Below are 25,906 nucleotides of genomic sequence, written 5' to 3' on the forward strand. Positions count from 1 at the left end.
AAATCAATATTACTTTGAACATCAATGATCTATATGCATGAGTTAAAAGATTGTTAGACTGGATCTAAATACAAGACAAAAATACATGTTGTCCACACACACACAAAATTATAAAGACAAAGATTAAAATAGGTGGAAAGAGAAACAGACTGTTTTAACACTAATCAAAAGAAAGTGGGAGTAGCTATATTAATCTCAGATAGAGCCAACTTCTAAGAAAGGAAATTTATCAGGGAAAAAATAGGGCACCCATTTTTTTATATGCTCCGAACAACAGTGTGTCAAAATACGTGAGGCAAAAACTTGACATATAGAACTTAGGGGATAAATAGATGAACCTACTATTACAGTGGACACTTAACACCACTCTTTTAGAAATGGACACATCCAGCAGGCAGAATATCAGTAAGGACATAGTTGAACTAAATAACACCATCAATCAACTGGATATAATGGACATCAACAGACTACTTTATCCAATAGGAGAACACACATTCTTCTCAAGTTCACATGGAACATTAGCCAAGACAGAGAAATTATGAGCCATAAAACACACCTTAACACATATAAAAGAAATCATACAATGTCTGCTCTTAGGCAACCATGAAGGTAAACTAGATCAATAACAGTAAGATATATTGAAAATCTGAAAATACTTGAAGACTACACAACACACTTCTAAATAACACACGGGTTGAAGAAGAAATATCAAGAGAAATTAAAATTTTTTGAACTAAATAAAAATGAAAACACAACTTATCACAATTTGTAGAATACAGTGAAAGCAGTGCCTAGAGGGATATTTACAACATTGAATGTGTATATGAGATAAGAGGAACAATCTAAAAATCGATCATCTAAGCGTCATCTAAGAACTAGGAAAAAAAGAGCAAATTAAATCCAAAGTAAGAACAAGAAATAAATTATAAGATTAGAGCAAAAATCAATGAAATTGAAAATAAAAAGTCAATAGAGAAAAATCAATGAAGCAATAGGCTAAAGAAGGAAAAGCACATGATGATATCTATAGATACAGGAAAAGCATTTGACAAAATCCAACATTCGTGCATAATACAAATTCTCAATAAATTAGGAACAGAGGAGAACTTTCTAAAGTTGGATATTTAGAATATTTACAAAAATCCTTCAGCTAACATCATAGTTAATGGTGGTAAGCTCAAAATTTCCTACTAACTTTGGGAACAAGGCAAGGAAACTGCTTTTCATCATCACACTGGAGTCTTAGATAATGCAATAATAAGAAATGAAAGATACAGATATTGTGAAGGAAGAAATAAAACACTTTTTGTTGACAGATAACATGTTCACTTATGTAGAATATCTGTAAGAGTCAACAAATAAACTACTGGGACTAATACATGATTATAGCACGTTTGAAGGATACAAACTTAATACACATAATTCATTCACTTTTCTTCATACTATCAATGATCAGCTGGAATTTGAAATTAAAAATGCAATGCCATTTAAATTGGCACCCCCTACAAAAAAAGTATTTAGGCATAAATCAATATGTACAAGATCTATATGAGAAGAACTACAAAATCTGTTGAAATAAATAAGAGCTAAATAAATAGAGACATATTCCATGTTCATGGATAGGAAGACTCATTATTATCAAGATGTCAGTTCCTCCCAGCTTTATCAATGGGTTCAATCCAACTATATTCCCAGCAAGTTACTTCATGGAAAGCAACAAACTGAGTCTAACATTTATATGGAGAGGTTAAAAAGTCTTAATAATCAGCACAATACTGAAACACGAGAAGAAAATTGGAGGACTGATACTGCTCAATTTCAAAACTTACTATAAAACTGCAGTGATCAAGACAGTTTGCTATTGTTGAAAGAACAAAGAAATGAATGAAGCGGAATAAAGAGCAGAAATAGATCCACCTAAGTACTGTCTACTCATTTTTAAAGATTTTTTATTCTTCCAGTTTTATTGAGATATAATTGACATATAGCACTGTGTAAGTTTAAGGCATACAACATAATGGTAGTCAAGTAATCTGTGACAAAGAAACAAAAGCAATAAAATGGAGCAAATACAGTCTTTTCAACAAATGGTGCTAGAAAAACTGGACAACCACAAAGTAAAGAATGATTCTAGACACAGAGTTTATACCTTTCGCAAGTGTTAACAAAAATGAATTGAGTCCATTCCATGAAAGAACTGAAAGTTGGGATTCATTAAAATAAAAATTTCTGCTCTGCATAAAACACTGTCCAAAGAATCAAAAGACAAGCCACAGACTTGGGGAAAATATTAGCAAAATACACATCTGATAAACATCTGTTATTCAAAGTATACCAAAATAACATTTAAAGCTCAGTGATTAGAAAACAAATACCCCAATTAAAGGGTGAGCCAAACACCTGAACAGACACCTCACCAAAGACATACAGATGGCAAACAAGCATATGAAAAGATGTTCCACAGCATATGTCAACAGGGAAAGGCAAATTAAAACAACAATGAGATACCACTATACACAACTATGACAATGGCCAAAATCCAGAATACTAACACCATCAAATGCTGACAAGGATATGGAGCAATGAAAACTCTAACGCATTGCTCGTGGGCATGCAGAAAGCTACAGTCACTTTGGAAGAGAGTTTGGCAGCTTTAAAAAAAAACAAAACATTCTCTTGAGATCCCACAATTGCACTCCTTTGTATTTACACCAAGGGGTTGAAAGTATACGTCCATACAAAAACCTGCACATGAATGTCTATTGCAGCTTTATACAAAATTGCCAAAGCTTGGAAGTCACCAAGATGCCTTTCGGTAGGTAATAGACAGCTTATCTTTTTAACCACTGAATAATATTCTATCAAGCCATGCAAAGACATGGAAGAACCTTAAATGCATATTAGGTAGTGAAAGAAACCAGTCTGAAATGGCTATATACCATATGATTCCAACTATATGCCATTCTGGAAAAGGCAAAACTATGAAGATAATAAAAAGATCAGTGGTTCCTAGGGCTTGGGAGTAGGGAAGGATGAATAAGCTAATACAGATCATTTTTAGGGCAGATAATCTCTCTGTAAGATATCGTAATGGTGGATATATGTCATTATACATTTGTCCAAACCCATGGAATATATAACACCAAGAATGAACCCTAATGTCAACCAAGGCTCTGGGTGATAATGATGTGCAATGTAGTTTCAATATTGACAAATATACCACTGATAAGGGATGTTGATAATGGTGGAGGTTATGTATGTGTGGAGGCAGATGGTATATGGGAAATCTACCTGCCAGTCAATTTTGCTGTGAACCTAAAAAAGCTCTAAAAAATAGTCCTTTAAAAAAAAAAGTTTATTGTCGATGCTTGGCTTAAATAGAGGAAAAGAAGAAAAGGAAAACTAAAAATATACAGAGCACTGGGGTAATACTTCCAACCAATTGTGGATATCAATGAAAACAGTCCTTGTGACTTAGGACTTTTTATTTCAGTTGACAGAGATGGCTAATGCTGTTCATTGTACTTTCCCCACCTCCCCCACATATGAAGAGATACACACTGCTATCTAAAGAGAGCATAATATACTGAACTCACTGAGATAATATTTTCTCCAATATTTTCTGCAATTTTCATTTTTTCTTTAGACTCAGGTTATTAAATAGCCTAAGAAGAAACCAGGTATTAGATTCAGATAGACTTACATCTAAATCAAAATCCTACAACATCAAACACAAGAAAAAAATTTTTGAGATAGTTAAGCACTCTTATCTTTACTTCCCTCCTTTTACTGAGTGGATAGTAAAAGTCTGCATGACAAGACACATTTTCTCATTTTGGGAACACAGGAGAAGTGAGAGCAGTTTAGTAATACTGAAACAATTTTAACTTTAAAACAAAGTAAAACCTTGCAACACTCTCATTTATGGGTTACAGTGTGGGTTCTTCTTCTGATGTTGGTGTGGGTTGGCATGGATTTGATAACACATTCAGTTATCTTATTAGAATTAATTAACCATTTACTATGGACCAGGAGACAAATTAGGCTTTTTTTTTCTTTTGTAATTGCATGAAGATCTTATAGCAGGAAGTCTAGCGCTGAAGTACACAAAGGAAAGATATTGGGTCAAAACAAACCTCATGCACAACTGCATGTATCATTTAAGTCTTTCCCAATAGCAGGGATATTATTGGTTATATTTAACAAGATGAGACACTACTGCTTGTAGAAGCTCTGTGAAATTAGATGAAAACGAATTCACTCTGTCATTTATCAAAACTTTTGCATACACATTTTGTAAGATCATAAAAAAACTAATTTTTAATATTTGATATTTTAAGAATGACACCTCATCTTTCCTAATCACCTAATTTACTTGTCCCAAAATAAAAGCATCCTTCATTTCCCCTTCCTTTTACATAACAGTATAAGAAAAGGAAATGTGATAATTCTGAGATTAGTTATAAACTAATTTATTCTTAGAAGACCTACTATTTACTTCTGATAATTCTTTTACTAGGTTTGGATTGGAAGTCTGTTACCCTATTCTTTCTATTATCTCTAATCCAAAGTGATGTTCAAGATTTCCAGGTACTAAAAACACAAGTATAATTTATTATATTCCTTTTAGTTGCAAAATCAGCAAATGTTTGAATTTCTACTTAAAGAACACCGTATAAAACCTGCTGTCTAACACTTGATGGTTTTCTAAGATATTATCAACTAGTGGTTAAAAGGCTTATAGTTGGATAACTACAAATGTGGACAAATCAACTTCCAAGATCAGATTCCTTTCAGTGAACTCCCCCAACATATCTTTGTTATTGAATTAAAAAAGGATGGACATAATCTGAGGAATTTCAATGTTTTTCCTCCATGGAATGATGCTTATTTAATTTCATTATTTTTAAAGTTTAATTCAAAATTTTATTTTTGCCTTGACATGAAATGATGTTTCTGGTCATACAAACATGTCCCGTTCCTCACAAATTTTACAACTGTCTTCTAAAATTCTTTACATTCCATCATATTTAGGGAGTATCAGTTGTTTTTGCCTATTTGGGTGGGACACTGATACAATAAACTGTGCGGTTTGCTGGGAAATTCCAATTCTGGTCATGGGGTAGCTTATATTTTGAATTAAGCTTTCTACCAAAAGCAAAAATAAAAGCTAAAAATTAAAAAAAAGAAAAATATATGAAAGCACTAGGGAGCAAATAAAATAGGCAGCAACTGAAGGATATAAGATTTTTGAAAGAATAGATAGCCTTTTTTTGGAGGCATGATTGTGTCAGTTCATAGGAACATCAGAGAATAAAGCTCAAACGGAAAACACAGACCCACTGGAACGAGGAATAAGAGGAGAAAGTTGATGTAAAATGTGGAAGGTGAGGCTTTGAATGAGGAGCTGTCTTGTGGGAACCTCAAATTATGCATAAAAGTCATTTAATACATCTGAAAATTTCCAATCTCCTACAGGTGTTCAGAGGGCAATGTCAAGGAGCCTCCTGTAGAAAAGGAGGTGGGCAGCTAAAATGCCATGCATATATTTAAAGAGCTGTCTGGTCCTAGAGAGATAGTATTCTGATTCAGGTTCCAGATACTTAGTGTAATTAAAAAGTAAGGTTTTCCTACACCCTAAAAATAAAGGGGAAAATCCATAATTAATAACAGATTTTAAAAAAACACCCCTCAAAAAGGAGAAAGAAACCTAGTTTTACTATATTAGCCTGCCATGAAAAAGAAAATCTCTTAGGAGAAAAATAAGATTACCAGAACACCTAAATTTATGCATTCACAATGTCAGAAATCCAGTTAAAATGACTTAGGCATGCTAAATATCAGAATCAAACAAACTAAGAGAAACAACAATTAAGAGAAGTAGAATGGTAACTGTTTCATGTCTGAGAAATAGGAAGAAAATTTAAAATAACTATAAAATATAGGAAAAATAAATTGTTAAAAATGAAGAATTTTAGTAAAGAATTAGAATAAAAACTAAAGTTGGTATTCTTGAATTGCAAACAGTATCTGAAATCACCATTTTATTGAGTGGTATTAATTAAATCTTAGATATTGCAAAAATAGGATTAAAACAGATTAATACATAATAATTGAAATTTAAGCATAAAGAGTTAAGACTAAAAAACTCAGCAAAGATTGAAAGGCATGTGGCATGTTGTCAAAGTTTGTAATGTGCATAATTTGTGTACTGGAAAGAAAAAATATACAGAATGAGGAAAAACATTTGTTTGAAAAAGAGTACCTGAGAATTTTATAAAATTTATAGAAGACAGAAACCCACAGAGTGCACTCTGAGCAAATTAATCACACACCCAACAATTAAAGTGTGGAAAATGGCAAAAGCATTAGAGAAATTAATATACAATGTTAGCATAATATAATGTAAAGGATTATATATCTGAAGTAATTATTTATAGAAGGTAATATATTTTATGCATATACAGAAATACACATTAATGCTTGGCATAATTAAATAGCATGTGCTCCAGTGTTTATAGTACTAATATGATGGCATTGTATTATAATTATACACTAAAAGTGTACTAAAAAATCTTCTAAGTTATCAGGGAATATGGGAGGGGAGGCATATGCTTTTCATATAAGCAATAATAAAACTGGTGGTTGAGTTTTCAACAAAAATATAGAAACCAGAAAGACCAGAAAAGTTCAAGATACAGTTCTGCAGGTCCTAAAATTTTGCTTGGGGAGTAATAAAGTGATTAAATTGACAAAATTAAAAAAAAAAGAAATTAGAAAAAAGCACAATCACATTTTAAGTTCTAAAATTTTTAAACATGCAAACACTTTTTTTTCAGAAATGAAAACATTCACAAATAAAGTCGTATGGGGAAAGATTTTTTTTCTATTGAATAAATTTAATACTATCACCACTGGCCAAAGACTTTATAAACTAGTAGTTCATAAACACAGTTAAGAGTTTTAACTATATTAAAGATGGGGAAAGATTTTTTAAAATAAATTTTTTGGTAGATATCAGTAAATGAAATTGCTAAAAAACCCAACAAAACTAACAAAGAAAAAGTAAAAGGTGATATTTAAGATATTTCAAGACATTAAAAGACATTAAAGCTTTATGGCCATGAATTTGGCCACTTAGATTTTTAAAATATTTGAAAAATAAAACACATCAGAAATAAAGAAGAAATAAAATATTTAAGTAGTTCTGGATCAGCTAAAGTAGTATTTGAAATTTTAAATTTCCTCCAAAAACACTCCAGTTATTATACCTACTTTGTAAAAGCATATCAAGAGATTTTTCAAACCTTATTTTTGTATAAATAGGCACAATTTCACCATTAAGAGAAAGAATTTTTTAAATCCATCTATCAGAATGATTTAGTAAAGCTTACTAAATATAAAGAAAAGTAACTTTAAAATGCACAACATAGGGGATTTAGTCAATGAAGATTACCTTTCATGCAACCCTATTTGTGAGCACCATATAATTTAAAAGGATCTAGTCTACGCATCAGGAAACCCATATTCCAGTATTAGAATTCCACTGTCTAGCTGTGTTACAGAGGAAGGCCCATAAGTTCTCTGAGTTTCAGCTCACTGACTTTTAAAGTGTAGTGATTTGACTAAATTGCCTTTACAGTCATTTATTGGTAAGTATTTTAGGTTACTATGGTGTTTGAACAATTTTAAAAATAGTTTGAACATCTGTATCCATAACACAATATACCGTAATAGAGTTAAATGTAAAAGGGTCAATTATATATAAACAATACTCATGAATTTTAAGAACCCACCTTAAGAATCTCTAGTTATCAAAATATGCTTACATTTTTGGATGCTGTTGGGAATTCATGTTTTATTACATATAGATGGAAGGTAGTGAAGTTAAAGTATTTACAAGACTATCATATTTATTACCCATTGACTGTTCACAGTAAAATAATATTTTATTAGATATGCTGGATATATTACACTATCTGCTTAAAATATCATAAATTTATTTTTAAGAAAAAATTACAGTTGTGAAGTGCATGAGCTCATGACATTAATTTTGGTTGTTATATATAATACAGGTTGAGCCAGAGAATTTATCATGCTTATGGAATTAGTTCTGGCTCATTATATCATGTTAAGTTTTCTCAGGAAATCTAAATAACAGAGATGTCGGATCATCTAAAGGCACAAATGCATAAAATATTTGTTTCTATGAGCATCCCAATTAACTTTGAAATCTGGGATTCAGATATTAAAACAGAAACCACTTTAAAAAAATATACATGTTGCTTTTCTACTTTGAAAACTATTCCATATTTTTCCAAACTTTAAAGGACTATAATCTCAATGAACTTATAATTATTACCAAACTGATAGATGAAATATTATGTACAGTGGCTCTCATACAGTATTTTCCTTCCTTTAGGACCAATCTATCTACTTTTAAGACAAAAAGTTAGCTGGTTGAACTAGTACCTTGAACTACATCCCCTTTCCATCTCACCTTTTAATTTTTATGTGTAATATTTAGCAGTTTTGTTGGTGACATTCTGAGCTATGTCACTAGTCTCTCTGTGGACTTGCAACAAATGTCCTATAAGACAGATTCCATCCTGGCTATAGTTACTATATATTCTCATACAACTTTCCCTAATAGTTGTAGAGTGGTATCTAAAGTGATAACAGTGGCAGCACTTAGTTATACAGATAGGACAGAATAGGATTCCCCAAATATAGATGTGTGAGAATAGAATGCATTCAAAATTTTGGTATAACATTCAATAATCATTTGGACATATACTGAGCACACCTATTTCCTGCTGTGAAATATAAGTACTAAATAATGAATGCAATAATAACAACTTTGTAGAAATGCACAGCATTTTCACAGGATGCCTAATGCTGACAAAAATTCATTAGCATGTTTTGCATGTATTTGGATTCAAAGTTGTATTTTTTGTATGTACTTGTATATGATGTTGTATTACTGTATTCTATGAAACAGTAATTTAAAAATCACTAAATTATACAAATTATGCTTAATTTCTTCATCCCTATTTGATAAATTCTGAAATTTTTGAAGTGATGCTTCCAAAAATAAGTTGGTAATTGGGACAAGTAAATTTTAGGCTTGGAGTGTTAAAGTGGATAAATGTCAATCAGTTTATGTTCTAATAAATTTGTTAAGACATTTTTTGTGACTAACATGTGATCTAGCCTGGAGAACGTTCCATGAATAATCTAAAACAATGGCTGTTATTCTGTTGTTAGGTAGAAAGTTCTGTTTGTGCTTGTTAGATCTATTTAGTGCTATTCAAGTCTGCTGTTTCTCTATGGATTTTCTGTCTGAATGTTCCATTCATTATTGAAAGTAGGGTATTTAGTTTTCTGTTATTATTGTATTGCTGTCAATTTATTCTTTTAGATTTGTTAATATGTGCTTTATATATTTGGGTGATCTGATATTGGGTACATATATTAATTATAAATAAATGATTTTTTTACTTCTTTATTTCCTTAAAATTTGCATAAAAGTATAGATGTGTTCTTCAACTAAAGATACCTAAGGTGCAGATCATAAAGATTTGTTTCCTCACATATCCAAATTAATTTTAAAATATAAGCTTGAGACATGAAACATACAGAAAACACTTTTATACACTAACATTATTTTGCTTTTCTAGTTTTAAAACTATTCCAATATTTTTTCCAATTTTGAAGAACTATGAACTTAGCAGCAGTAACAAGAAAACTTGTGAAACCTCTAAAGGCTTTGTAACTCAATAGGTTAGGCTGAAACATTAAGTGGATTCAAGAAGTAAATGAATCTGGTGAATTATGAGGCCAGAAATGTCTTTTGATTCATTTTATACACCACTGTTCCAACTTGTTTTAGATTCCTGAATGGTCCCCTTTAAGAAGTGAACCTTGCTATTTTCGTTTTTTGTAAAGTACTTAGATATAATGAAAGAATACTTAAAAGGGAGTAAATACAGGCTACATCTTACTAACACACAAAACCTCAGCATCAGCATTTTCCAGTAATACCAACTGAGGTCATAGTAATGTGACATGGGGGAGATATTTTTAGATGTCAACAATTCATTCCTATAGTAAATGGCATTTAGATGGACAGCTTTTTATTTTTACTTTACCCCATTACAATATGACACTTTCTATTGCAGACTAATTGTAAACAAATTTTTAAAATAATTCCAAAATCTCCAAATGACATTATATTCTTAAATTCCTTCAAATTTTCAAAAGTAAATAGATTATGCTTATCTTTGCATTTTAGAGAATTGTATCACAGAGATAATATACTGACATAAATTTCACAGGCAGAGCAAATTCTCTGGCTATTGAATGAAAACATCCTTTATGTTTTTGTTACCATTACATGAGTCCTAGGTAAGTGTTTCTTCTCTTCTCCCTCCCCCCTTTTTGACTTCCTCAACAACCATATTATTACCATATTCTAGTCATATTTCCACTAAAAACATTAAGAAACATAGAAGCAGCAAGATTTGGAAATATCAAATATTTTAAAAAATATTTTCTTTCTTCTTTACCACCCTCTCCATAGATGTAATACTTCATTTATTAAGGACATACATTTCTTTTTGTTTGTTTGTTTGTTTGTTTTTTATTGCAGTACGCGGGCCTCTCACTGTTGTGGCCTCTCCCGTTGTGGAGCACAGCCTCCGGACACGCAGGCTCAGCGGCCATGGCTCACGGGCCCAGCCGCTCCGCGGCATGTGGGATTTTCCGGACCGGGGCACGAACCCGTGTCCCCTGCATCGGCAGGCGGACTCTCAACCACTGCGCCACCAGGGAAGCCCATACATTTCTTAATAACATATTTAAACTGTGTAATGGGATGTTCAGTTTAATGCATAAATGTACTCTCAGAAAACCTGGTCAATTAGAATGGTGGGAAATGGTGCTTCCCTAAGGCTACTGAGAGCATGATTTTAAATGAAGCGTGACAACAGTTCAAAAACGTGGTACTGAAAGCTCTCAATAAAAACATAATTTAAAGATGAATATGTCATAGAAGAATAGTGTTATTTAAATAGGGATATTTCATTAGAAAACAAAGGCTTAGGCAACAAGCCGAAGAATTAATTTCCCAAAGCAATATTCTCGTGGGGTTTTTTCTCCAATGCAATTGCTGGATATGATCATATAGGTTTTAATGTTAACGTTTAAAGATTTTATTGGATGATAAAATTTTGCTGGAAACTCTACTTCAGATTTTAAGTTTAAAGTAGAATTTATTTGGTAGCATATGTAGGAGTGTGATCTGAGATAGGAACAGCACCATTATGAGTTATATATGCTGTCCAGGGAGGTGGGAGTAAGTACTGTGTGGCTTTTAAATATGATTTACTGGTTTCCAAGTTCCCAGCTGAACTGTGGTCAGATATAGCAAACTGGTGAAGCTAGAAGAAAGGTTAAGACAAAAATGTAAAATCATCTATATCCAAAATCAGTAGTTATGGGATACACACAACAAAAAGATGTAAAATACAATGTAAAAACAGTAACATTGGGGGGGTAAAAATGGCAGGGTTGATAAAAAGTGTTTGAACGTAAGAGGTCAACATTCTAAAATAGTCATATATATATATATATATTGCTATATATAAACCTCACGGTAACTACAAACCAAAATTCATAATAGTTACACACAAAAGAGAGAAAGGACTCTGAACATAACACCAAAGATAGTCATCAGATAAGGGAAAAGAGCAAAAGAAAACAAAGGAACAAAAGCAACTACAAAAACAACCCCAAAACAATTAACAAAATGGTAATAAGTACATATCTATCAATAATTACTTTAAAAGTAAATGGACAAAGTGCTCCAATCAAAAGACATAGAGTGGCTGAATGGATACAAAAACAAGACCCACATATGTATTTCCTACAAGATACTAACTTCAGATCTAAAGATTCACAGAGACTGATGATAGTGAGAGGATGAAAAAAGGAAATGAAAATAAAGTCAGGGTAGCAATACTTGTATTGGACAAAAAAGACTTTAAAACAAAGACTGTAACAAGATACAATGAAGCACATTACATGATGATGAAGGAATCAATCCAAGAAGAATATATAGCCATTCTAAATATATATGCACCCAATATAGGAGCAACTAAATACATAAAACAACTAACAGACATTAAGGGGAAAATTGGCAGTAACCCAACATTAGGAGAATTAAGCACCCTACTTACATCAGTGGATAGGTCATCCAGAAAAAAATCAATAAGGGAAAACTGGCCTTACATGACACACTAGACCAAATAGAACTAATAAATATATATAGGACATTCCACCAAAAGACAGTAGAATGCATATTCTTTTCAAGTACACATCAAATATTCTCCAAGATAGATCACATGCTGGGCCACAAAACAAATCTCAGTATATTTAAGAAAATTGAAATCACATCAAACATCTTTTCTGAACACAAAACAATGAGACTAGAAATCAACTACAATAAAAAAACTGCAAAAACACAAACATGTAGAGGCTAAGTAATATGCTACTTAACATGAAGAAATCTAAGAAGAAATTTATAAAGCCTGGAGACAAATAAAATGAAAACAAACTGATCCAAAAATCTATGGGACACAGCAAAAACAGTTCTAAGAGGGAAGCTTATAGTGATATGCCTACCTCAAGAAGAAAAAACAACCCCCCAAATAAAGAACTTAACCTTACACCTAAAGGAACTAGAAAAAGAACAGCAACAATAACATGCAAAGTTAGTAAAAGAAGTCATAAAGATCAGAGCAGAAATAAATGAAATAGAGACTTTAAAAGTCATAGAAAAATCAATCTAACTGAGTTGATTCTTTGAAAAGACAAACAAAATTGATAAACCTTTAGCCAAAATCAAGACAAAGAGACAAAATCAATAAAAGGAGAAGTTACAACTGACACCATAGAAATACACAGGATCATAAGTGATTACTATTAAAAATAATATGACAATAAAGTGGATAATTTAGAAGAAAGAGACAAATTCATAGAATGTACAATCTCCCAAGACTGAACCAAGTCAAAATAGAAAATATGAATAGCAATTACCAATAATGAAATTGAACTGGTAATAAAAAATCTCCCAAAGAAAAATGTTCAGGAACAGATAGTTTCACACGTTAATTCTACCAAACATTTAGATAAGAATTAGCATGTATCCTTCTCAAACTATTCCAAAATATTGCAAAGGAAGGAAACAACTCATTCTACGAGGCCAGCATCACCCTGATACCAAAGCCAAAGTCACCACAAGCAAAAATTACAGGTCAATAACATGGATGAACATAGATGCAAAAGCCCTCAATGAAATATTAGCAAACCAAATTCAACAATACATTAAAAGGATCATACACCATAATCAAGTGGGATTTATCCCAAGGATGCAAGGATTTTTCAGTATCCGCAAATTGAGGTGATATGCTACATCAACAAATTGAAAACTAAATAGCATATGTTTGTCTCAATAGATGCAAAAAAAACTGATAAAATTCAACATCCATTTATGATAAAAACTATCAAAACTTATAACAGAAGGACGTACTTTAATGTAATAAAGGCCATATATGACAAACCCACAGCTAACGTCATACTCAACAGTGAAAAGCTGAAAGCATTTCCTCTAAGATCAGGAACAAGTCAAGAATGCCTCTTTCACCACCTATATTCAACATAGTATTGAAGTCCTAGCCACAGCAAGCAGAAGAAAAAGAAATAAAAGGAATCCAAGTTTGAAAGGAAGAAGTAAAACTGTCAGCGTTTATAGATGACATGATACTATATGTGGAAAATCCTAAAGTTGCCACCAAAAAAAATCACTAGACCTCATAGATGAATTCAGTAAAGTTGCAAGATGGAAAAATTAATTAATTCACAGAAATATGTTGCATTTCTACACACTAACAACAAACTAGCAGAAAGAGAAATTGAGAAAACAATCCCATTTACAATTGCATCAAAAAGAATAAAATATCTAGGAATAAATCTAAGGAGGTAAAAGAACTGTAAGACACTGATGCAAGAAATTGAAAAAGACACAAACAGATGGAAAGATATAATGTGTTCATGGATTGGAAGAATTTATATTGTTAAAATGACAATACTACCTATAGCAATCTACAGATTCAATGCAATCCTTATCAAAATAACAATGGTATTCTTCACAGAACTAGAACTAATAATTCTAAAATTTATGTAGAACATGAAAGATGCCAAATTGCCAAAGCAATCCTAAGAAGAAAGACAAAGCTGGAGGTATAATGCTCCCTGATTTCAAAATATAATACAAAGCTACAGTAATCAAAACAGTATGCTACTGGCACAAAACAGACACATAGATCAATGCAACAGAAGAAAGAGCCCAAAAAATGAACTCACATTTATATGGCCAATTAATATATGACAAAGGAGGTAAGAATATACAATGGGGAAAAGACAGCACCTTTAAGAAATGTGGACACACACACAAAGTGGACTATTATTCATCCATAAAAGTAAAAAAAAAAACACACAAACACACAAAATTTTGCCATTTCCAACAACATAGATGGACTTGGAGGATATTATGCTTAATGAAGAAAGTCAAACAGAGAAAGTCAAATACTATATGTTTTCACTTAGATGTGAACTCTAAAAAAAGAAAAAATGACTATAACAAAACAGAATCAGACTCACAGATATATACAGTGAACTAGTAGTTACCAGAGGGGAGAGGGGTCGAGGGAGGAGCAAGATTGAGAAAGGTAATCTAGGAATAAAATAACTAAGATTCAAAGGTATAATGTACCTCACAAGGAATATAACCAATATTTTATAGTAACTTTAAACGGAGTGTAATATATAAAATATTGAATCACTAAGTTGTATATCTTAAACTAATATAACACTGTAAATCAACTATACTTCAATTTAAATAAAAGCAAACAAATACAAAACTAAAATCAGAAAATACCTCATAAAAATATGCCAGGACCTGTATGCTAAACCTAAGCAGGTTGACTTGACTGTTGAAACAGAAGACTTAAATAAGATCCAGAGTCTCCTAACATAACTGATAAAATACACAGGAAAAAATTTTTTTAAATACCTGTCATTCCAAGAGACAGAAAAATCACAACTGGAATGAGAAAAGAGAGCTGATATCAACATTAAGAATAATCAGATGGTGGAATTATCCAACAAGGGCTTTAAAGCAGCAATGATAACAAAAATTCAATAATAAATTGCCAATTTCTTGAAACAAATAAAGAAAAATTTTAAATCTCAGCAAAGACATAGAAGTAACAAAAATAAAAAGGAAATTATAAAACTGAAATACACTATAACTAAAAAAAAAAAACCCTCACTAGGTCTGTTCAATAGTAGTACAGAGATGACATGATATAGTTAGGACAGATAAATAGAATATACCCAAATGAAACATCAGAGAGAATGTAGAATTAAAAAAAATACATCCTCTAGAACTTATAGGACAGTAAAAATCAACATTCATACCATCAGCATCTTAGAAAGGAAATACAGAGCTGCTGAAATAATGGCTGAACTTCTCACAGTTGGTGAAATATATAAACCTACAGATTCCAGAAACTGAGAAATACCACAAATAGTATAAAGACAAATAAATCCATACTGAGATACAGCAAAATTAAACTTCTGAAAACTAATCTTGAAAGCAGCCAGAAAAATAAGACATTACCTATAGGAGAATCCCTAGTTCAAATTACAAAAAAAATTCTTATCTGAAATCATGGAGTAAGTAGCACAAATATTTTTCAATTACTGAAATAAAGAAAAAGAGAACTGCCAACTGTGTCTTTCAGGAATATTCTTCAGGAGTGGAGGTGTTTAAATAAATGAAGACCATCCAAATGAGAATGAGCAAAGCTGTTTCTTCAGAGCTTGCTGCAGCAAGCGAATCAGACACCATCAGTTACTTTTGGCAGAAACTCCAAGACAAGCAGAGGAAATGAAAAACTTCATAATGATAAAAAGGGAAGCCTTCAGGTATGCCCTGATTGGAAGCTGTTGACATGGAGAAACTGGAGGCAAGCTAACTAGTAACAGGGTTTCTTAAGGGATTAGTTAGAGGAACATATTTGGCTTTCACCACTTGGTCCTACATTGGAAGTAGGGACAAAAAAATAAGCTGTCAGTTATTGATCAAGTCCTGACTGGGGCTGTCTGCTACAGAGGTTGTGGTTTGGCTTCCTGGACTCGTTACTGCAGGTTGCAGGTAGAGTACTATTTTTTTTTTTTTTTTTTTCTTTTTGCGGTATGCGGGCCTCTCACTGTTGTGGCCTCTCCCGTTGCGGAGCACAGGCTCCGGATGCGCAGGCCCAGCGGCCATGGCTCACGGGCCCAGCCGCTCCGCGGCATATGGGATCCTCCCAGACCGGGGCACGAACCCATATCCCCTGCATCGGCAGGCGGACTCTCAACCACTGCGCCACCAGGGAGGCCCTGTACTATTTTAAAATATGGTGTGACTGTTGTTTGGATATTCAATCTCTAAAAAAATTATAAAGTCATTCTCAGATGAAGGCAGCTAAAAAACCTATTGTTGAAGAATGGCTAAAGAAGTTCTTCAAACAGAAACAAAATGATAAAAGATGAACTCTCAAAGGATCAGAAAGAATGAATAATGGAAAGAGCATAAATATGAGTAAATGTAATAGACTATATTTCCATCAAGTATCTAAATACTTAATAATACAAATTAAAATTAAAATAATAACTGATACTCAAAGCAATGATCTTTAAAAGGTGACAAATATAAAGGGACCAAAATAAGATTTTTACACTTCACTGGAAGTGGTAAACTTATAGCAGTAGACTGTCACAAGTGTGTGTGTGTGTGTGTGTTTGTATGTGTATGTATATCCCCACTAGGAAAACTCTACAGAGCAATATAATAATTTAAAAAGACCACAAATCAATCATCATGAATCCTAAAACATGCTTGTGTAATTCATAAGAAAGAGAAGCAGAAGAATGAGAAACACAGGAAACGAATAGAAAATGAATAATAAAATAATTGAGAAAATAAGCAAATGTCATTTACCAATATTTCCTGCAACTGTATACACATGGTAAATAAACACATGAAAAAAAGTTCAATATAATTAGCCATTAGAGATATGAAAAATAAAAGCACAATGATGCATCAGTTTACACCTATCAGAATGGCTAAAATAAAAAATAGTGACAATACCAAATGCTGACAAGTATATGAAGAAACTGAATCACTCAAACATTGCTGGTAGAAAGGTAAAAATGTCACAGACACTCTGGAAGACAGTTAGGCAGTTTCTCATAAAACCAAGCACACAATTAACATACAGCCCAGCAATTCAGTCCTGGCCATACACCTCAGAGAAATAAACTCATGTTCACACAAAAACCTGTGCACAAATGTTCATAGAAGCTTTACTCAGAATAGCCACAAACACCATATACATCATTCAAAAGCGAGTGGTTAAACAAATTGTAGTAATCTGTATTACTCAGCAATAGAAAGGAGCAAACTATTGATGTACTCAACAACTTAGATGAATTTCAAAGGAATTATGCTGAATGAAAAAAACCTCAAAATATTACATATTTATGATTTCATTTGTGACATTCTTGAAGTGACAAAATTATAGAGCTTGAGAACCCAGCCTCCATACCCACACAGAGATCAACAATTGACAGCCAACCATGAACATAGAACAGTTTTTTGAGAGCTCTGGAATCTGCTTAGCAAACTTCAGCAACGCTGTGGAACAAAACAACTTGAGAATAACCACCTAAAAAAGTGAAGAATACCTTTTTTTTTTTTGCCTGCATCATCCCATCACCCATGCCAGCATTACTCAGAGCCAAAAGGAGACTAGCTAGGAAAAGCTCCCCTCACCTTAACTGACTTTTACCCTACTCACAGACCAGCAAAACTGAGACATACAGAGACGGCTAGGCGTAAGAAAGAAAAGTGGGGGTTATCAGTATCAGCCAAGCAGCGGGAATGACCACAGTTCTCAGGCATCTACTCTTCAGACAACTCGAGCAGCTTCTGGCACTGAAGGCGCCAACAGCCAACACTGGCATCCCAGACTCCCTGAAGATTTCACTATTTTTCACCCCACAGGTATTTGTGTTTACTTTTGCCAGCCACCCGAGTCCCTCCCTTCTCCCTCCCCATCTCCCTTGCTGGAAACCAGGACCCACAGAGGCAGCCATCCCAGACTTCTGCACCTTTGAGTATAAGATGCCCATCTAGAACCCCACAGCTGACTGCAATCTGCAGCTAGAACAAACCACCAAAAAAGAAAAAGGTGAAATAAAGATGTTTTCAGACATATACAAGCTAGAATTTATCACCAGCAGAACTTCAGAAATTCTAAAAAACAAGAAATTCTAAAGGAATTCCTTCAGGTATAAGTACTATAACACCAGATTAAAGGCTCAATCTACACAAGGAATGCAGAGCACCAGAAATGATAAGTATGTGTGTAACTGATGAAACTTACATTCCTGGAACATATTCACATTTTCTCTACCTCTCTTCTTTGGCCTATCTGAAGTTTAAGTTATCTTCATGGTACAAGGTTATAAATTTGGAGTCTGAAAGAAAAACCTGAATGAAAATCATGGCTCTATCACTCACTAGCCACGTGATCTTCAGCAAATATTAACTCTCAAATATTTTTTTTCCATCTAGAATTAACGTGTCAATACTGTTCTGACATTATTAGGTATGGGAATGAGGTAATGTATGTTGAAACAGCTAGCACATTATCAGATTAATAATAGTTAATCATAAAATATTGCCACATTTTGTGGCAATAGATTTTGTCTTTCTAGTCTTGCCCCGAAATAACCTTGTTATTACTGAGATGTCATCTAATTTTCTAGCATTTAGATTCTCTATCTTATCTCTCATAGTTTTAGATAAAATTTCTTTCTGAGTTTACAGAATATGTTTAACAACAACGTATTATTTTCTTGAAGCATCTCTGAAGCGTTTTTGTTGACTTGTGTGTTCATTTCTTTGCTATCACCATTTTAGGACAACTCATTGTTGCACTGAGAGACTAGGCATGTTACTAGGAAATTTTTTTTACATTTTTTCAATACTGTCTTTAAATTTTCAGCAATTCTTTCATTTCTTTAAAGTCGTATAAGTATACTGATTATGATAGATCTTATCTATCTTCATAGATTACAAAGGACAGTTTGCTATTACTGATGGTTGTATCAGTCAGAGCACTAAAGAATTTTTGAGTTAGGCAGAAAATATACTACCAAGATTGTAGATTCATTATCTTTTGGTGACAATGTTTTTGTTCAGGTCAGATTATGCTATACACAAATGTTAATTTCACACTTCTGTTTCCTGAACTCTTAAAATTCAATTATATAAATATTTATTAAACATCGACTGTATCTCATGTACCATGACGGATATAAGTTACCATGTAACTATGTAAGATATTTATGTTTTCAGCCTTCAAGAAGCCCAAGGTCTCAGGCTGTTTTCATCCTTGCTTGATTCATCTAGGAAATATATTTCCATTTAAGACTCTATTAAATTTAAATAAGTTTAATTAAGTTGCTTGAGTACTGGGAATCTTCCCCCTTCAACCTCCCACCTCCAAAAAAAAAAAAAAAAACAGTGAAAGAGAACTGGCTGGTACAATTAATAGTGAAAAGGAAAAATATAGTTTCCAGTATTATATGTTCATGCAGTTCTCATAAGAATTAAATTATAAGCAATGCTATACTGTTTATGGAAGCATTTCTATATCTGTCCAAATAAAACATGCTAATATGAATTCACCAGAATTCAAACGGTTAAACACATTTAGTTTGTGCCCAGTTTTACACTTTTCTCCTGACAGCTATTACTCCTCAGTTAATCAGCAAGAGTATGAGAACATATAAATTAAACAAAAAATTAATAATATCATGATTTATTTAATAGTATTCCTTTTTCTCAACTTGCAGTTATTAAAATTAAAACTCAGACTTCATTCAAATGAACAGTGGAATTTTATACCATTTTCAGATCTACTTTTAGCTTCAGCCCAGCAGTAGAAAAAGCATTCACTCCTTTGCAAAAATCAGTAGGACGAGACTCAGTCCTGTTACATGTTTTTTTTTTTAAGAGAACATTTTTACTCCGGTAAGTTAACTAAAACTCAGCAAACATTTTATCAGCATTATGAAAAATAATTTAAGTAATAGTAAATAAGATTGTTCTTCTGGTTTATATTATATTTTTGTGGTTTTTTAAAGAATCTTATTTGTAAAGCATTTTCATAACTCAGTAATGTCTATATTGTTTTTCCTTTTGAATCATATGGCTTTTCCCCATGAATTTTGAATGAAATCTATATTTATATCCTATATAATCTCCTCTGTAGGCAACACATAATTACTAAGTGTATAAACAAGTATAATGTCAATAATGCAGGAAAACACATTCAATATATTTAGTTGTTATGAAGCTGTAGTTCTGCATAAGATTTTTCTTCACTGACATATAACAGAACTCAAATATATGGGAAAGGAGATTGCGTAAATATGAATGGTAGCCATTAGATTGATACAAATGTTTATCATTCTAACTATTCATCTATTTATTAAAGAATTTTATGGACTACATTAAAAATATACTATTGGATATTTTAAGCAATGTGCAAAGTTATATAAGATGGGAAATAATTTAAGGTTATGCACAATCTCCTTATGGTGATATCCAGATACTATATGAAAATTCTCAATACATGAAATGTTTTTGGATTTCTGATGACAATGTTTACTTATACCAGTTTGAAAAGAAAGGTAAAATAATAAACTCCTGAATGTTTTCCTTTTCCTTCTCATCTCAAAGATACAATAAACTGTTTACCATGTCAAAATTATGCAACACTATTAGAAATACTGAACACAAAATACTATAAATATTTTCCAAATGTATCAAATAAAGAGAATTTTAGATCAAAGGCAGTTAAGGATTTTATTTTTTAAAATTTTTAACTTTAATCTACTTATGAATTCAGAAGAATTTAGACTAGTATTATTAATTTATGGTCACTCTATAGTTCATTTTAATTTTTAGGTCCTGAAAACACTTGCTAGAAACAGTATTATTGTTCTCTACCTCTTGCCTTATAATTTTAGATGGTAGGCAAGATATGCATAAAAGTGTATTTGGTTTTTACTTATGGTTTAGAAAACAGTAAGATGGTGAAATGTTTTGATGTAAGTCTCTAAATACACACTAAGCTCTCAATAATCGAAGTTCCATATTTTTGTTGGTTTAAAATACACAAGACTCACTTTGGTCTAAGAAACTTCTTTGTCCAAGGAATTAAGTACAAGAAAAGTACTGGTCATATATGAAAAAAAAAGGAGAATGTATTGTGAAATACATATGAAATATTTTGGTAACTTGAAGGTAGTTAACTAGAATCTAAGTAACGAGCCTCAGCATGCATCCTATTATTATCACATTAGATCATTAATTCTTGAGGAGATCTATGTCTTCACATATATATTTTGCACTCTCAGCAGAAAAGTATGCACTGTACTCACATATATACAGTGACTTTCATTTGAAATAGAAGAAACAATTTATTGTTTTATTAATTAACAAATAAAGTTATTTATTAACAATTGTTAATTAACAATTGTGTGCATGTATGTACACGTGCATATGAATGTATATACGTATGTGTTGTATATACTTACACATATACATATATACACATAAGTAGGTAGTTTATTTCTGTCCTTCAAAATTTGTAGTGAGAACTGTGGCCTGAGAAAACAAAATAAGTAATATTCCTATTTAAACTATCTAGAATGGATTTATACATTCTCCTCATCTAAACAGTGATATAAGACTTGGAAAGCTAAAATATCAGGGCATCTTTCCCTACTAGCAATTACTAAAATAATAAAAGTTAAAATGATACTAAAATATAGGCATTAATTATTTTGCATAGATGTCTCATAAAAAGTTGAAGAGAGTCATCCTGGAACAATATCTCTACATATCATAAATTGATATTTTCCCTTTTTCCTAGATATGTCCTCTATAAATTACTTTTTATAATCATAGGATTACATCAAATTTACATAGTTTTTTTCAAAAAGAAATATATTCAACTGAACTTCAAAGGTCAAGATAAAAATTCCATTTATACATACTTGTATAAATACAGTTTCATGTTAAAAAACACATTATAAAATTTCATAGAACGAAATGCATGCATACAAGCACATGCATGCACGCACAGACACACACACAAGTGCAAGTGATACTGGTGAAATCTGAATAATGTGAGTGGGTTGTATGGATGTCAATTTCCTAATTGTGCTATTGTACTATAGCTATGTAATAGATTACAATTGAGAAAAATTGGGTAAAAAGTATAGCAGCTCTATTATTTTATAAAACTGCATGTTAAATAATAATTATCTCTAAATAAAAAGTTAAAAGTCATATTTATATATAAAAGATATGTATCAAGGGCTTCCCTGGTGGTGCAGTGGTTGAGAGTCTGCCTGCCGATGCAGGGGACGTGGGTTCGTACCCCGGTCCGGGAGGATCCCACGTGCCGCAGAGCGGCTGGGCCCGTGAGCCATGGCCGCTGAGCCTGCGCGTCCGCAGCCTGTGCTCCACAACGGGAGAGGCCACAACAGTGAGAGGCCCGCGTACCGAAAAAAAAAAAAAAAAAAAAGACATAGACAGCAAATAATGCAAAAAGTCCTCTACATTGACCATCAAAACTTTATCCCATCCATCTGGTAAACATATCCCTCCCATAATTCTAAAACTAGCTACATTAGGTTTTGAAATAAGAATACATTCATTTTCTTTAAAATGTAATTCATTCGTATTTTCACTGAAGTTTGAAGAAGAAGCAACAGTGATTCTAGTTCTTTCTGAATTCCCTAAGACCTGAATCCGTTTGTTCTAAAGATACTGGGAAAAGATTCAAAATGAGTTTGTCAGGCTTGTAGTCATACATAATTTTAAGAATGTTTATGTCAAGCAACAATATAAACCATTTCATATTAATATTAATCCTCTTTTTTTGTTGTTGTTGCTTTTCTTACCTATTCAGATTAAGATCTTCTGGACTCATTCTAGACCCAAGTCACTGAAAGGCACTATACTAATCCTCTATTTATGTGATCATTCTACCTTTTAAACTTATGTTCTTTCAAATGAAACCTTACTCCCCTCTGAGGTAAATATAGCATTTCTTTCTTTTATTTTTCTGTTCCTAAAGTTCCATGAACCCCAAATTAAAGTTCCCACCCACATAATTCAAGAACAAAAACAGTATCAAGGAAATGGAGATCTAATATTCAAAAGAAAAATCTGAATTCAAGTAGAATAATTTAAAAATTCCCTCTTGGTATCTCCCTCCTGCTCTCCTTTGCAAAGTGTCCTCCTTGATTTGTTGGGATTCCCTGAGTCCTAGTGTGAGACCCTTCCTTTCTCAGAGTATACTCCTTCCCAAAATAGCTGTAACCGGGTCATAGCTTTACTGATCATATGTACAGAGATAACTTATTTACACTGACCTCCAAGACAGATCCTCCTCCTGATATTCCAAATACAAATAGCCAGTTGTCGTGTCCCACTCGGCTTAGCTGTTGCAAACGGCACGCCAGATACCTCGTCAGGAAGGAGAGACTTATTTATCTAGCTCCCAGGAAGCCTAGCGGCAATCAACCCTCAGCTGTCAGTCCTTTCAAGAATTGATTCAGCTGAAATGAGTCATCACTCCCAAGACCACTCCCTCCACCCAGGGTAGCTCACATGAAATCACTTGTTGAATGAGGGCATAAAGACCCAGCACTCTCACCCTATATGGGGATAACTGTGAAAGTCTATCCAGCATCAGAGGAGTTGGCTGAGATTTTCTGCTGAGACTACATCCCAAGGCAACTTTTCTCTCTGCCCAATTCTGCTTCTTTCGTTTATCTTCCAGTGATGGTTCTACATCTCAGAGCTTGCTTCCAGTGAAGCACGATCTGTGGCAATTGGTACCAGGTGTGGCCCAACGAAACAGATACTAAGATCAGATGCTGAAGCTACATCCCGCCTTACCCAGCTGGCAGTGATGATACAGTTACTGGCTTGGGCAACTTAGTCTCTGGCACAAAATGTGAGCAATTTCTAAAACATTCCCTACTGATGAACTAGGATGATGTTCTGTTGGAGGAGAAGCCACTAGCTGCTTGATGTAGCAAGTGTTTGCAAAATATCAAAGCAATAATACTTAAGAGGGAGAAGAATTTGGTGTTTGTTACTTAGTTTGACGGATATCTGACGCTTTGGAAAAAGATAAAGGGTGAGAATGATTAATCAGCAATTAAAAACCAGGTGTAAAGTCAGAAGGCCTCCTTAGTAGCTTGTAAAGAGGCTATCATCTCTTGCAGCCTGAAGGTAAAGAAAGCTGAAAACAAAGTTTGGGACTTAATCATAACCAAAAATAGAGAAATTCAAAGAAAGTTAAACTTGTAACTAATGCTAGGTTGCTATGCCATAATTAGGACCCTAGAATGGAAAAACTGTGACCCTGACATATGGGATGAGAATATCTAGGTTGATGCATCTGAAAATCCTGAATTCCCAAATTCCCCTGAACCCTCTGATCCAGAGGAAGATGTCCACTCTTCCCTCTTAAAGACTAGCAGTACACCCACCCCTTTCTTGAATACGATGCAGTGACTTCCAATAACTAAGACCATGTGGGTGTCATAAACCATCCAAGGGCATACTAAACCTGAAAGAGAAGAAAGAGGACTATATACCAAAAGAGTTATAGTACCTAAACAACATGTACCAGGAAGGGCCCAGTGAGTACCCATGGGACTAGAGTCTGAGGATGTGAGATCAAATGAGAACAGGACAGAAGGTTGTTAAGGAAGGATTTATTAATGTGAGAGCACTCCCTAGGATTCAGGATTTAATGCAATGGCAAGCATCTTGGGAGGTGGTGCAAACATGCTACACAAGATGGCCTGTAGAAACAGAGGAGAGAATGGCCAACTCTAACTGAGGTAAAATGACAGAGTGCCATGGAAGACTGTGGAAATGATATAAAGGCCTTTCACTGCCCCCCATCACAGGGAAACTGAAGATTTATCCCAGCTTCAAGTTCCCTATGGTGTGTTCTGAGGCCTTCATTAAGATTGCACTGCCACGGGCCAATTTTCCTTTGTATCTAATCCTGCTTTCTACCTTTCTAAAGGTTATGATTCCAAGTGCATCCCAGGCATAAATCTATACACTAATCACCATCTCATTGTTTGCTCCCTGGAACTAAATTTAAATTCTGTCTCAGGGGTCTCAGATATGTCTAAATACAAACCCATGATACTTTAAACATACTCCCAAATCAGATCATGGCCTTATCATTCTGTTATCTTAGGCAGAAACCTAGGACTCACCCTCAACACTGCTTTCTTGTTTTCTATGTAATCCATGAACTCGTCCTATCAATAATACCTTCTATACATATTTTAAATACACATAGCTTTTTCCATGTTCACTGCTTTAATTCAAACCTCACAAAATGATTTTACCTCTAAAGAGTTAAGAAGCATCCCATCCCATCACGTCCACCATGAATTTCTCCAAACTATTTTCCAGAGTAGTGTTTTAAAAACAAAAGTATATTAATACAATTTTAATCCCTTAAATCACTTCCTTTGCTTCTAAGAGCAAATCTTTACCATGGTTTCAAGGCCCTGAACAATCTAGCTTATTTCTTTTTCCTGCAAGTGCATACACTTATGTTCATTCTCAGTGTTCCTGGCTCAGAGAATTGATCCTAAATAGAGCCATGCTTCC

The sequence above is a fragment of the Mesoplodon densirostris genome, chromosome 6, assembly GCF_025265405.1.
Source record: "Mesoplodon densirostris isolate mMesDen1 chromosome 6, mMesDen1 primary haplotype, whole genome shotgun sequence".
NCBI lineage: Eukaryota > Metazoa > Chordata > Mammalia > Artiodactyla > Ziphiidae > Mesoplodon > Mesoplodon densirostris.